The 10,136-nt window shown below is 43.2% G+C and overlaps 1 protein-coding gene across 5 annotated transcripts in view; it reads left to right on the top strand.

Moving 5' to 3' along the window:
• Positions 1–7,885: 7,885 nt before the first annotated feature.
• Positions 7,886–10,136, top strand: part of CNOT1 (CCR4-NOT transcription complex subunit 1) — a 48,159-nt gene continuing 45,908 nt past the window's right edge. For 4 of the 5 annotated variants that reach the window (XM_075576566.1, XM_075576564.1, XM_075576565.1 and 1 more), the window contains exon 1: positions 7,887–8,201. The gene's annotated coding sequence lies outside the window, so the exon portion shown is untranslated. Of the gene's footprint in view, positions 8,202–10,136 lie in introns of all 5 variants that reach the window. The other variant, XM_075576562.1, reaches the window with a different exon arrangement.

Below are 10,136 nucleotides of genomic sequence, written 5' to 3'. Positions count from 1 at the left end.
TGCGCGGTGCACACACGCTCTCCCAAGCTTGGCGCTTGAGACAAAACAAAAAAGTGAGTTTGAATCGCGCTCAACATGACCCCAAATCCCTACCCCCCCCCCCCCCACTCCCTCAATCGACAGGACACCCGGCTCTCATGCGTAGAAAGTTGGTGACGTCACCGCTGTCAAGCATGAGCGTGGTCAGCGCCAGCGGGAACGTAGCCTAAGCCATAGGAAACCTTCCAGCATGGCTTCGGAAAAAAAATTGTTTGTTACGGCCTATCTATAAAGGAAAAACAACCGCTCATCCATATATGTAGTATATAATCTTATGGTATAGCCATAGGTGCTGTGAGGGTTATATAACTAGTATATCTGGGTTGATCCAAAAGAAGGATCAGAAAGGTTCCCTCACAGTAGAGCACTCTATATGGGGGATACAGTGAGTAGACTAATAATGGTCTAACAGATAAATGCTGTTGCTAGACTCATTTGATCTATCATAACCGGATTAGCCAGGAAAAACAATAACGTTTTATTCAAATATATTGATTAAAAACACATAAATCACATTCAAACATTAAAATAACCCCACAATGAAGTGGCAAGATAAGCACAAAACAACAATGGGTGTCTTAATACTAATATCTGATATAATGCTATCAGTGAACGTCTTGTAATTCAGAATCTAATATCCAGGTCAGCAGGTACGTATCACTTCCAGCCTAGGTAGATATTATGAGACAGGCAGGTATCCTTCATAACATAATTATTCACAGGTGCACAGGTAGAACACACCAAGGTACAGACCACAATAAGTAAAAGGCACAATAGCACAATGGTAAATAGAATCACAGCTGTTAAACCGCTATATACTCTGTCGCTGATACAAGCCTGGCTGGAGAGTTTCCTGCTGTTACTATGCTCAGACGCTGCCACTTCTGATGACGTCACGTCTACCTGCAACGGCTACATGCCCTATCGTAGTGGTGACATTATACCCACGATAAAACAGCAGGGTATATTGAGATACGTCCTATTGTGGTAGCTATATCCTACCTACGACGCAACAGCCAGACATATAGAGCTAAGACCACAGAGGTGTATTTGGCGCATAGGATACAGCAATACCTACCTTGTACCATTCCTCCCTGGTGGGAACAGTACTATATTGAACAATTGGTTCACTACGGTTTATTTACTATAATAATAGTGTACCTGTGAATAATTATGTTATGAAGGATACCTGCCTGTCTCATAATATCTGCCTAGGCTGGGAGTGATACGTACCTGCTGACCTGGATATTAGATTTTGAATTACAAGACGTTCACTGATAGCATTATATCAGCTATTAGTATCAAGACACCCATTGTTGTTTTGTGCTTATCTTGCCACTTCATTATGGGGTTATTTTAATGTTTGAATGTGATTTATGTGTTTTTAATCAATATATTTGAATAAAACTTTATTGTTTTTCCTGGCTAATCCGGTTATGATAGATCAAATGAGTCTAGCAACAGCATTTATCTGTTAGACCATTATTAGTCTACTCACTGTATCCCGCATATTGAGTGTGAGAGAACCTTTCTGATCCTTCTTTTGGATCAACCTCGTTACGGCCTATCCAAGTAAATGGGCTGTAAGGAATGTTCCGGCCTGGAAGGTGTCTCGTTGGGTAACGCGGCTTAGTAAATGGCCCATTCACTTGACTGGGGACACCGGGTGTCTTTCTGCATCAATGGTTCTCCGTAGTAAATATGACCTTCCGTGACTTGTCCAATACTGCAGAAGCGGCCACTGGAATTTGAACCGGGTCATCCTTTTCAAAGGTGGCATTCTTCCCACTAAGCTGTTCCTTCAAATAAAGTCATTGAGCCAGCTGTGCTGAAACAGGGATATCCTGAAAACCTGACCTGTTGGTGGCCCTTGAAGACTGGCGTTGGCCACTTCTGTTCGGTTGTATTGACTTTAAACTGATTTTGTAATTTGGGAATGTAAAAAAAAATAATATATATATATATTTGTTGAATCAAAAACAATTCAAATAAAGAAACTAGAGGAAAGAGATCAGCAGAGTCGACAGCTCCTTGAAACCAGGCAAGTGAGATTTCAGTGGTGTGGACCAACCGTGGTATTTCAATGCAAAAACACTGTCTTTTATCATTAGGATTACACTGAAGTCTGAGACTTCTGAAGCTTAAATCAGTGAGATGACGGCCGGGATTCACTACGGGTGTGAAGATTTAGCATGCATCCCTATTCAAATTAATGGGAGTGAGGGAGTGCTAAAGCATAGAGCACCATTTAGTGAATATGGTCCTGAGTGTTAAGAACATTGCCTTTGAAGCGGGTGAACACAGTTTATATCTCCAGGTCTGTCGCTTTCTCTCTCTGGACTGTGGGCACCAAGAGTAGATGGTATGCTTATGGACTCCTTGTGCCTGCAGAATCCCAGACACTGTTGCAATATATAAGAAAAATAATAGATGGGTGGGTCGTGTACATATCTGCCAGTTTGTGAGAGCGAAGGAGAAATTCACTGTCTTTCTTTTGTACCTTTTTGTTGAAGCTCAGAATTTTTAGCTATTTTGGTCATGTCACCCAGGAGGATCAGAGGACTCTCGAAATCTTGGGTAGACTTGGACGACTGACCGGATGCCCTATGGCAGCTGATGTGAGTGCAGCTGCTGGGAGAGTCCGTTTGTCTCTCGCCCATCAGTGTATGTATATTTCTATAGCGCAAACCTATTACGCGGCGCGTCCCCGTTTTTACGGACATTACAATGCAGGGAATGTAATAATAGAGATGGGATGGGTGCATCAGGACATAAATGGAACATCGGAAGAAAGAAATTCCTGATCCAAAGAGCTTGTCATCTAATCAGTATATTAGACCAACAGAAACCGTAAATGTGAGTGCATTGGTTAGCATGTATAGGAGCATTCTGTAGTTTAGTGAGTAGTGGTCACCCAGGACTATTTAAACATTTAACATTTAGCACTGTGTGCTGCTATGCTGTTTTTTTGTTTTTTTCTACAAAAGAATCTCTGAGACGTAACACCCGAGTCACCTCAAAGACGTCCGCCTCTGGTGGTAGCCGAAGGGTATTGCCGTTTGCTAATGTTTGATAATGTTACAGCTGCTTTATTGCATTCTTAAACTCGCCAACCCTCTCACCCCCTGTATCCAATGGTACAATTTACCCTGCCTATAGATTGCAAGCTCCTTGAGGCCGGGTCTCTTTTAAGAAGACATTGCAGGCCTATCCTACCTCTTCTAACACAATTGTTATCCTGTCTGTAAATGTTACTTATGCCCATAATCATATCTCTAACAGGTCCATGAAATGCCTGCAAATTATAACCTTTGTTCATTTAATGCAACCATGTATTATAATAACTCTGGATTTTCCTGTCTGTCTCTTGGGTAGCAAAATAATTGTATATAATTGTAGTTGTTCTCATACTGACTGTAAAGTATTGTGATGCCTCCTTACGTGGAGGTCTGTATTTATTTACTTATGTAAAGTCCATCATCATTTCATTTTATGTGTGTATCTCAGTCTGTGTCCAACGTCTGAGTATATGTATGCAATACTGAATGCATCATGTAGCCGTTATTTCCCACGTTAACGTATCAATATTATCAAATAAGTGGGTGCATTAACGACCCACTGAGATGTCAACATTTCCATGAATTACTGTGCCAGCTTTGTTGCAGAGCGTTGTGTTAATGGGTACCATAACCTGACTCTATAATTTATTTATTTATAAAATATTTTACCAGGAAGTAATACATTGAGAGTTACCTCTCGTTTTCAAGTATGTCCTGGGCACAGAGTTAAGACAAATAATACATGGTTACAAATACAGTTACATAAATGAACAGGGTATACATTATATACAAGACATCGCATGCACAGTTACAGATAATATATATTATGGGCGTATGAAACAGTTACAGACCAGATTAAAGTGTGAGACAGCCTTAGATTTGAAAGAACTTAAACTGGTGGTGGATGTGAGAGTCTCTGGTAGGTTGTTCCAGGTTATGTGTTCCCCCCACCTATGGGGCCATGCAAATCCAGAGTCGATCCGTTCCTAAGGTATAGATCAACTCCAAGGTAATGTGCCATTTTGTACAAGAAGATCTCATACTGCATAATTGTAGCAGGCAAAAAAAAAATCCAAATAAATCAGTTCGCACCCCAAAAGTTCAAAATATAAAAATTGGCCCTGCGGAAGGCCCCTTGGGACTGAAACGCCTGCATCCCTTTTTTGTATCTTTAATAAATGTTTGTTTTTAAAAATATATATTTTGGACTTTTGATATGCTATCTGATTAATTTTATGTTTTTTTTGGAAGATTTATATCTTTATTTATATTGCGCCATCCATGCACTTCACAGCAGTACTACGCGTGACAATAATATAACACAATGGGAATAAGCTCTTCAGATTATAAAAGTAATATTAGGAAAAGGAGTCTCTGCCCTGAAGAGCTAACAATCTAATTGATACGTAGGGCGAATTTAAGACAGTTGGGTATGTGAGGGAGGCCTTTAATCTTGAGCACCCAATAACTTATATATATATATTTTTCAAAGCGTCAGGGGAGTTCGTCTCGAAGTCATAGAATAGAAAAACATATCATAGTGCAAAAATGTTTGAACAGTGAAAAAAGTGAAAATTCATCCAAAATGACTACTCACATTTTAAGTAATCAAATTAGACAGTCATCCAACTTAAGGGGTGGATGCCCCCTATGTGTAAACAGCAGCCACCAATCACAACCTCCAAAGGAGAAAAAAGAGAGACCATATAGTGTAGAGGTAAAACAATTGTAATGTCAAAACATGATTCAAGGCTTACACTTCATACGGTCGATGTGGGCACTCTTGGGTAGCGGTTGACGGATATCCCTGGGGCTCGCGATTCCTCTGGGTAGTCGGTCACCTCCGCTCTCTCTGGAAACACTTTGATCCACACCGGAGCTTTCGTCCCTTCACTTCCGGCACGCCGAGAGCCTCCCAGGCTCCCGCTGCGTCACTTCCGGTGCGCCGAGGACTTCCGGATCAGATGGTTACAGTGGAATTCTCGTGTCCCCCTTCTCGTGGCTGTTGGACTGGAACACTCTACGCGTTTCGTTGCTCTCTCTGGCGACTTCCTCAGGAGTGTGAGGGAGGCCTTTAATCTTGAGCACCCAATAACTTATATATATATATATATATATACTAGCATATATACCCGGCGTTGCCCGTGATGTAATGTTCTGCCTCCCCCATCCTCCCTCTCAACTCTCTTCCCCCCTCTTCACAGCTGTTCAGGCTTCCCCCCCCTTCTCTCCTGACTCCCTCCCCCCCTCTCTCTCCTGACTCCCTTTTTCCCCCCCTCTCTCCCCCCCTCTCCTGACTCCCTCTCTCCACCTCTCTCCTGACTAACTCCCCCCCCTCTCCTGACTGAATACCACCCCCCGCCTGTCCGCTGTGCGATGCCATCTTACCGGGGGCAGCTGCAGGGGGAAGGGGGTCCTTCCGGAGGCTGCCTGCCAACTGCCTGTCCCCCTGCCGGGGAGGGAAGTGAGCGTTGGTGGCTGGGGCAGGAGGGCCGCGCCGCGCTTCCCCTCCGTCCGGGAGCCGGTGGGGGAGAGGGAGAGAGAGAGGGAGAGAGAGTTGGGTGACGTCATAGAGCCGGGTGACGTCATAGAGCCACCAATCTGATTGGCCAGAGGCTGAGGACCAATCAGATTCACCGCAGCTAGTACCAACCTTTCGATTTTATTATAAGAAGAAGATATATGTTTGTTCTCTTGTATTCTCTTTGTTGTGGTTGACTTCTGTATTTGCCCCTCTTGTTCTATATTACAACTTAGATTGTAAGATCTTTGTCTTATGTTGTCGTTAACTAACTGCTCGTATCTCGCTGTATGTACTTTATTTTCCCTATATTGTAATTTAGAAAAGCGCTGTGAACACTGCTGGCGCTATATAAATAAAATGATACATAAATTGTGAGGTTCTCCACACAATAGTTGTTTGTGATATATATCAATATATCAATCAGATATATATACATATCTCAAATATATATATATAAGTATATGTATATGTAGAGGTATCTGTACCGTGTTAGCCGAGCTTAATAATCAAAAATGAATAGACGATACCGTTCTGTGGCTAACGAAATGCTTTTACTTGTGCGAGCTTTCGAAATACACTGATCTCTTCTTCCGACTGTGTTACAATGAATAAAGCAAGCAAGGGTTTACATAAAAACAGTGTCTCTTGGAATGTTATCTGTGCTTATCCCTCCCCGTGTGTGAGATGCGATTTATGACTAGGTGTTAAATAGTCCCTGAATGTTAGTGATGTAAGAGTGTGTGTGTGTGTATGTATGTAAACATAAATGAATGAAGAGCCAATAGTGTATACAGCGCTTTACAAAAGGTGTGTGTGGAGTGGGAGTGTATATGGTGTGGGTAGGTGTGGAAATGTGAGAGTGTTTGTGGCATTACAAAAAGTGTGTGCAGATACTATGTGGTCCCTATTGATATGTAGGGATGGAATTACATAGAGTATATGTATGTGTAAGAGATAGCTGTGTGTGCATACATATAGCGCAGTATGTACAGACATGGCCTTTAGCACTCATGGGATGAGTTCTCTCGTGTCAGTAATGACTCATAAATCTCACAAAGACCTAAGTTTTATGAGTCATTACTGACACAAGAGAACTCTTCCCATAAGTGCTAAAGGCCATGTCTATACATACTGCGCTATATGTATGCACACACAGCTATCTCTTACACATACATATACTCTATGTAATTCCATCCCTATACACCAATAGGGACCACATAGTATCTGCACACAGTTTCAGTAATGCAAAATTCTCTCACATTTCCACACCTACCCACACCATTTATATACACTCCACACACAACTTTTGTATAGCGCTGTATACACTGTGGGCTCTTCATTCATTCGTTTATATTTACATACACACTCTTACATCACTAACATTCAGGGACTATTTAACACCTAGTCATAAATCGCATCTACACACGGGGGAGGGATAGGCACAGATAACATTCCACGAGACACTGTTTTAAAGTATACCCTTTGCTTGCTTTATTCATTGTAACATCGCCGGAAGAAGAGATCAGTGAATCTCGAAAGCTCGCACAAATAATAGCATTTCGTTAGCCACACACACACACACACACACTTTCTGTTATCAATAAAGCTGTTATTGTTCAAATAAAGTGGTTAATAATGCTGGAGTCTGCAATAGTGAAAATGCGATGCGATTGGTTAGAGCACGGGTCACGTGGCACAATATAACCCAATCACACAGCTCTGTAGAACAATGCGCTGCTGCCAAGCCTTGCAACAGACTGTACCATGTCACCCCCAAAAACAGGTGATGTCAGGGAGGGAAGAACAGATCATACCATCCCTAATCGTTCTCCCCAGCCCAGCAACAGGCCATACCATTCTGTTTAGGGGGGTGTCGGCATCTCTGCTATTCAGTTTTCATATAATTAAAGGCGTTAACGGAACGCCTTTTGCATACACGGTTTATGGGAATTATTTTCGTGAAATTCACTATTCTCTCATTGACTTCTGCAGTTTGTTTGAGTAGGTGAAAGGTGTTTGTATTCATGCTCCCCTCCTGTTTTACCAACTGATGGTTCATTCCAGTTGTTGAGCCTCGCCGGACAGGTGGGGGGCTGGGGGGTATGTGGAGAGAACAAAGAAGCCCAACGTTGTGATTGGACAGCTGCTGCGATGCGATTGGTTAAAACAGTAAGGAGGTGGGGCGTGCAACCTCTGACGCCAGCACGGGGCATAGATGAGTTTGGAGAGCGCGAGCCTCCAACCTCTGGCCCCTCCTCCTTGGACGTCCCCGTCGATCCTCGCGCCAGAGCGCGCCCGTCTCGCGACGTCCAGGAAGACGGGGCCTCAAACCGGCAAGCCCCATTGGGCCGCCGCAAGCGCATGCGCGAGGCCAGTGGGCGGGGCGGCGGGGGGAAGCGAGAAGGCCGCGACGTGAGCGCGCGACCTCCGGCGCCATTTTGTGGAGAAGCTAAGCGGATATAAACCAGTAAAAGGTTGAGAGAGAGGGGAAGAGACTCAGCGAAGAGACGGAGCAGGACGGGGGGCGCCGCGTGAAAGTGGGAAGAAGGGCGAGCTGGGACATCACAGAGCCGCCTGAGGTGAGAGCAGCAGCGGGGGGTTATCAGCGGTTAGTATGGGGCCTGTCAACCTGCTCTCCCCCTGCCTCTGCTCTCCCCCTGCTTGCCTCTGCTCCCGTGCCTCTCCTCTCGTGTCGCAGCTGCTCGTGGCATTCTCCGGTTGTAATAACTTCTCTCCCCACCGCCCCCTCCTGGGTGCAGTTCACACTCTTTTTATATGTTCTCTTTCTCTCCCCCCTCTTTCTTTCCTCTCTTTCTCTCCCCCCTCTTTCTCTCCCCCCTCTCTCTTTCCTCTCTTTCTCTCCCCCCTCTCTCTTTCCTCTCTTTCTCTCCCCCCTCTTTCTTTTCTCTTTCTCTCCCCCCTCTTTCTTTTCTCTTTCTCTCCCCCTCCTCCTCTCCTTCCTCCAGTACAGAGCCTCTAACTTCATTATTGACCCTTGCGTACTATTATATGTATATTTTTTTTTATTTACAGAGTGCTAGTTGTGTATGCAGTACTCAACAAAAGACTTTACAATACTGGAGATTGTAGTGCAGGAAACCAATTCAGACAATAGGACCCCTGTCCTGAAGAGCTTATAGTGCATTATTTGCAATTTAAATAAAATCAGAAGAAATTGGTGTAATCTGTGTTCAGCTGTTGGGTTGCATTTTATATAGGTATTATGGTCCTCAGTCATGGCCACTGGTGGCTTGTTGAGGCCTATGGTGGTACTTGGGGTGAACAAATTCACAAAAGGGACAGCGAGCAGACACTTTTTATGTGCCTTTTGCACCCAGTGCCAGAACGTCCAACTCTGACTAGAGCCAAGCAAGAGTGATGGTCCTCCACGTGAGAATAGAAGTGATTTGTTAGAAAATAAGATTTTGGACCCCATGCGTAATGCAGTGACCAATTTACTAGTGATGGGGCAATGTAAACTCAGGAGCAGGACCCTTACTGCTTTGTATCTGCATGTTTTTTCTTGTATGTAACTGTTGATGTAATATGAACTTTGCCCCATTGTATTGCGCTACAGAATATGTTGGCGCTTCACAAGTAAACAATTTTTTGCTGGCTACTCTAGCAAGAGTTAATCTGGTCAAGCCAAGAAGATGGCATTAAACCCCTTTTGATAACTCGGGCTGTGGCATGTTCACATTTGACATGCATTTCCACTTGCCAATCTATAATGGAATTGCTATTAAAGTGTAGTAGGTTGTGCTGTTTTTGATTCCTGTTTCATAATTGAATATACATTTGGAAGTTAGTTATAACTAGTAATTGAATAGGTAGCAGAGGCCTTTGCTAGGACTACCATGTTTGATTTGTTGGAAAAACGGGTGAGTATTGGTGTCTAATAACCTATCCCGGGAGTTGTAGGAAAACCATCAGTATTTACCTTTATATGCTATATTGTGAAATGCATCAATGTTGGACTGTGGTTGTATAGCATTTCCTAATAACTGAGTTTTGCATTGGAGAACTTAGTAAAAACTGCTAGCTTGCATTTCTTGGATAAACATACCAAGACTATCTCAATGAAGTATGGCAAATCATAATGGAAAAATGTTGTCTACTGACACTTTCTGAACCCTTATTATTTTTTCTAATCTTGGTCTGCTTTTGTACCTCTGCATTTAAGGGCCAATTTTAATTAAATCCATTGATTATTTTGGCCCCCCCCAACCCCCATGCTGAAACCTAGAATGGGAAAGACCCCTTGTTCCTCTTGGCATACGAGGTTTTAAAAGCTTTGTACACAAGTAATTGAGATAAGCTGTCAAAGGGCGGCACAGCCTGTGACCAACATGCCCATGTCTTTAAAATGTATTGGTAAAATAAATACTGCAACGCTTTCACATTTCAATGGTTTCCCAAACCTATAATCTAAAACAGAATTGTTTAAACTGCAAATATTCTGATTCTAGTTGTGGGCATGCAAACAACCCGTAAAACATTCTCTGAAACTGTGG

Source organism: Ascaphus truei, chromosome 19 (genome assembly GCF_040206685.1).
Source record: "Ascaphus truei isolate aAscTru1 chromosome 19, aAscTru1.hap1, whole genome shotgun sequence".
Lineage (NCBI taxonomy): Eukaryota > Metazoa > Chordata > Amphibia > Anura > Ascaphidae > Ascaphus > Ascaphus truei.
This window is presented reverse-complemented; position numbering and strand designations above follow the sequence as displayed.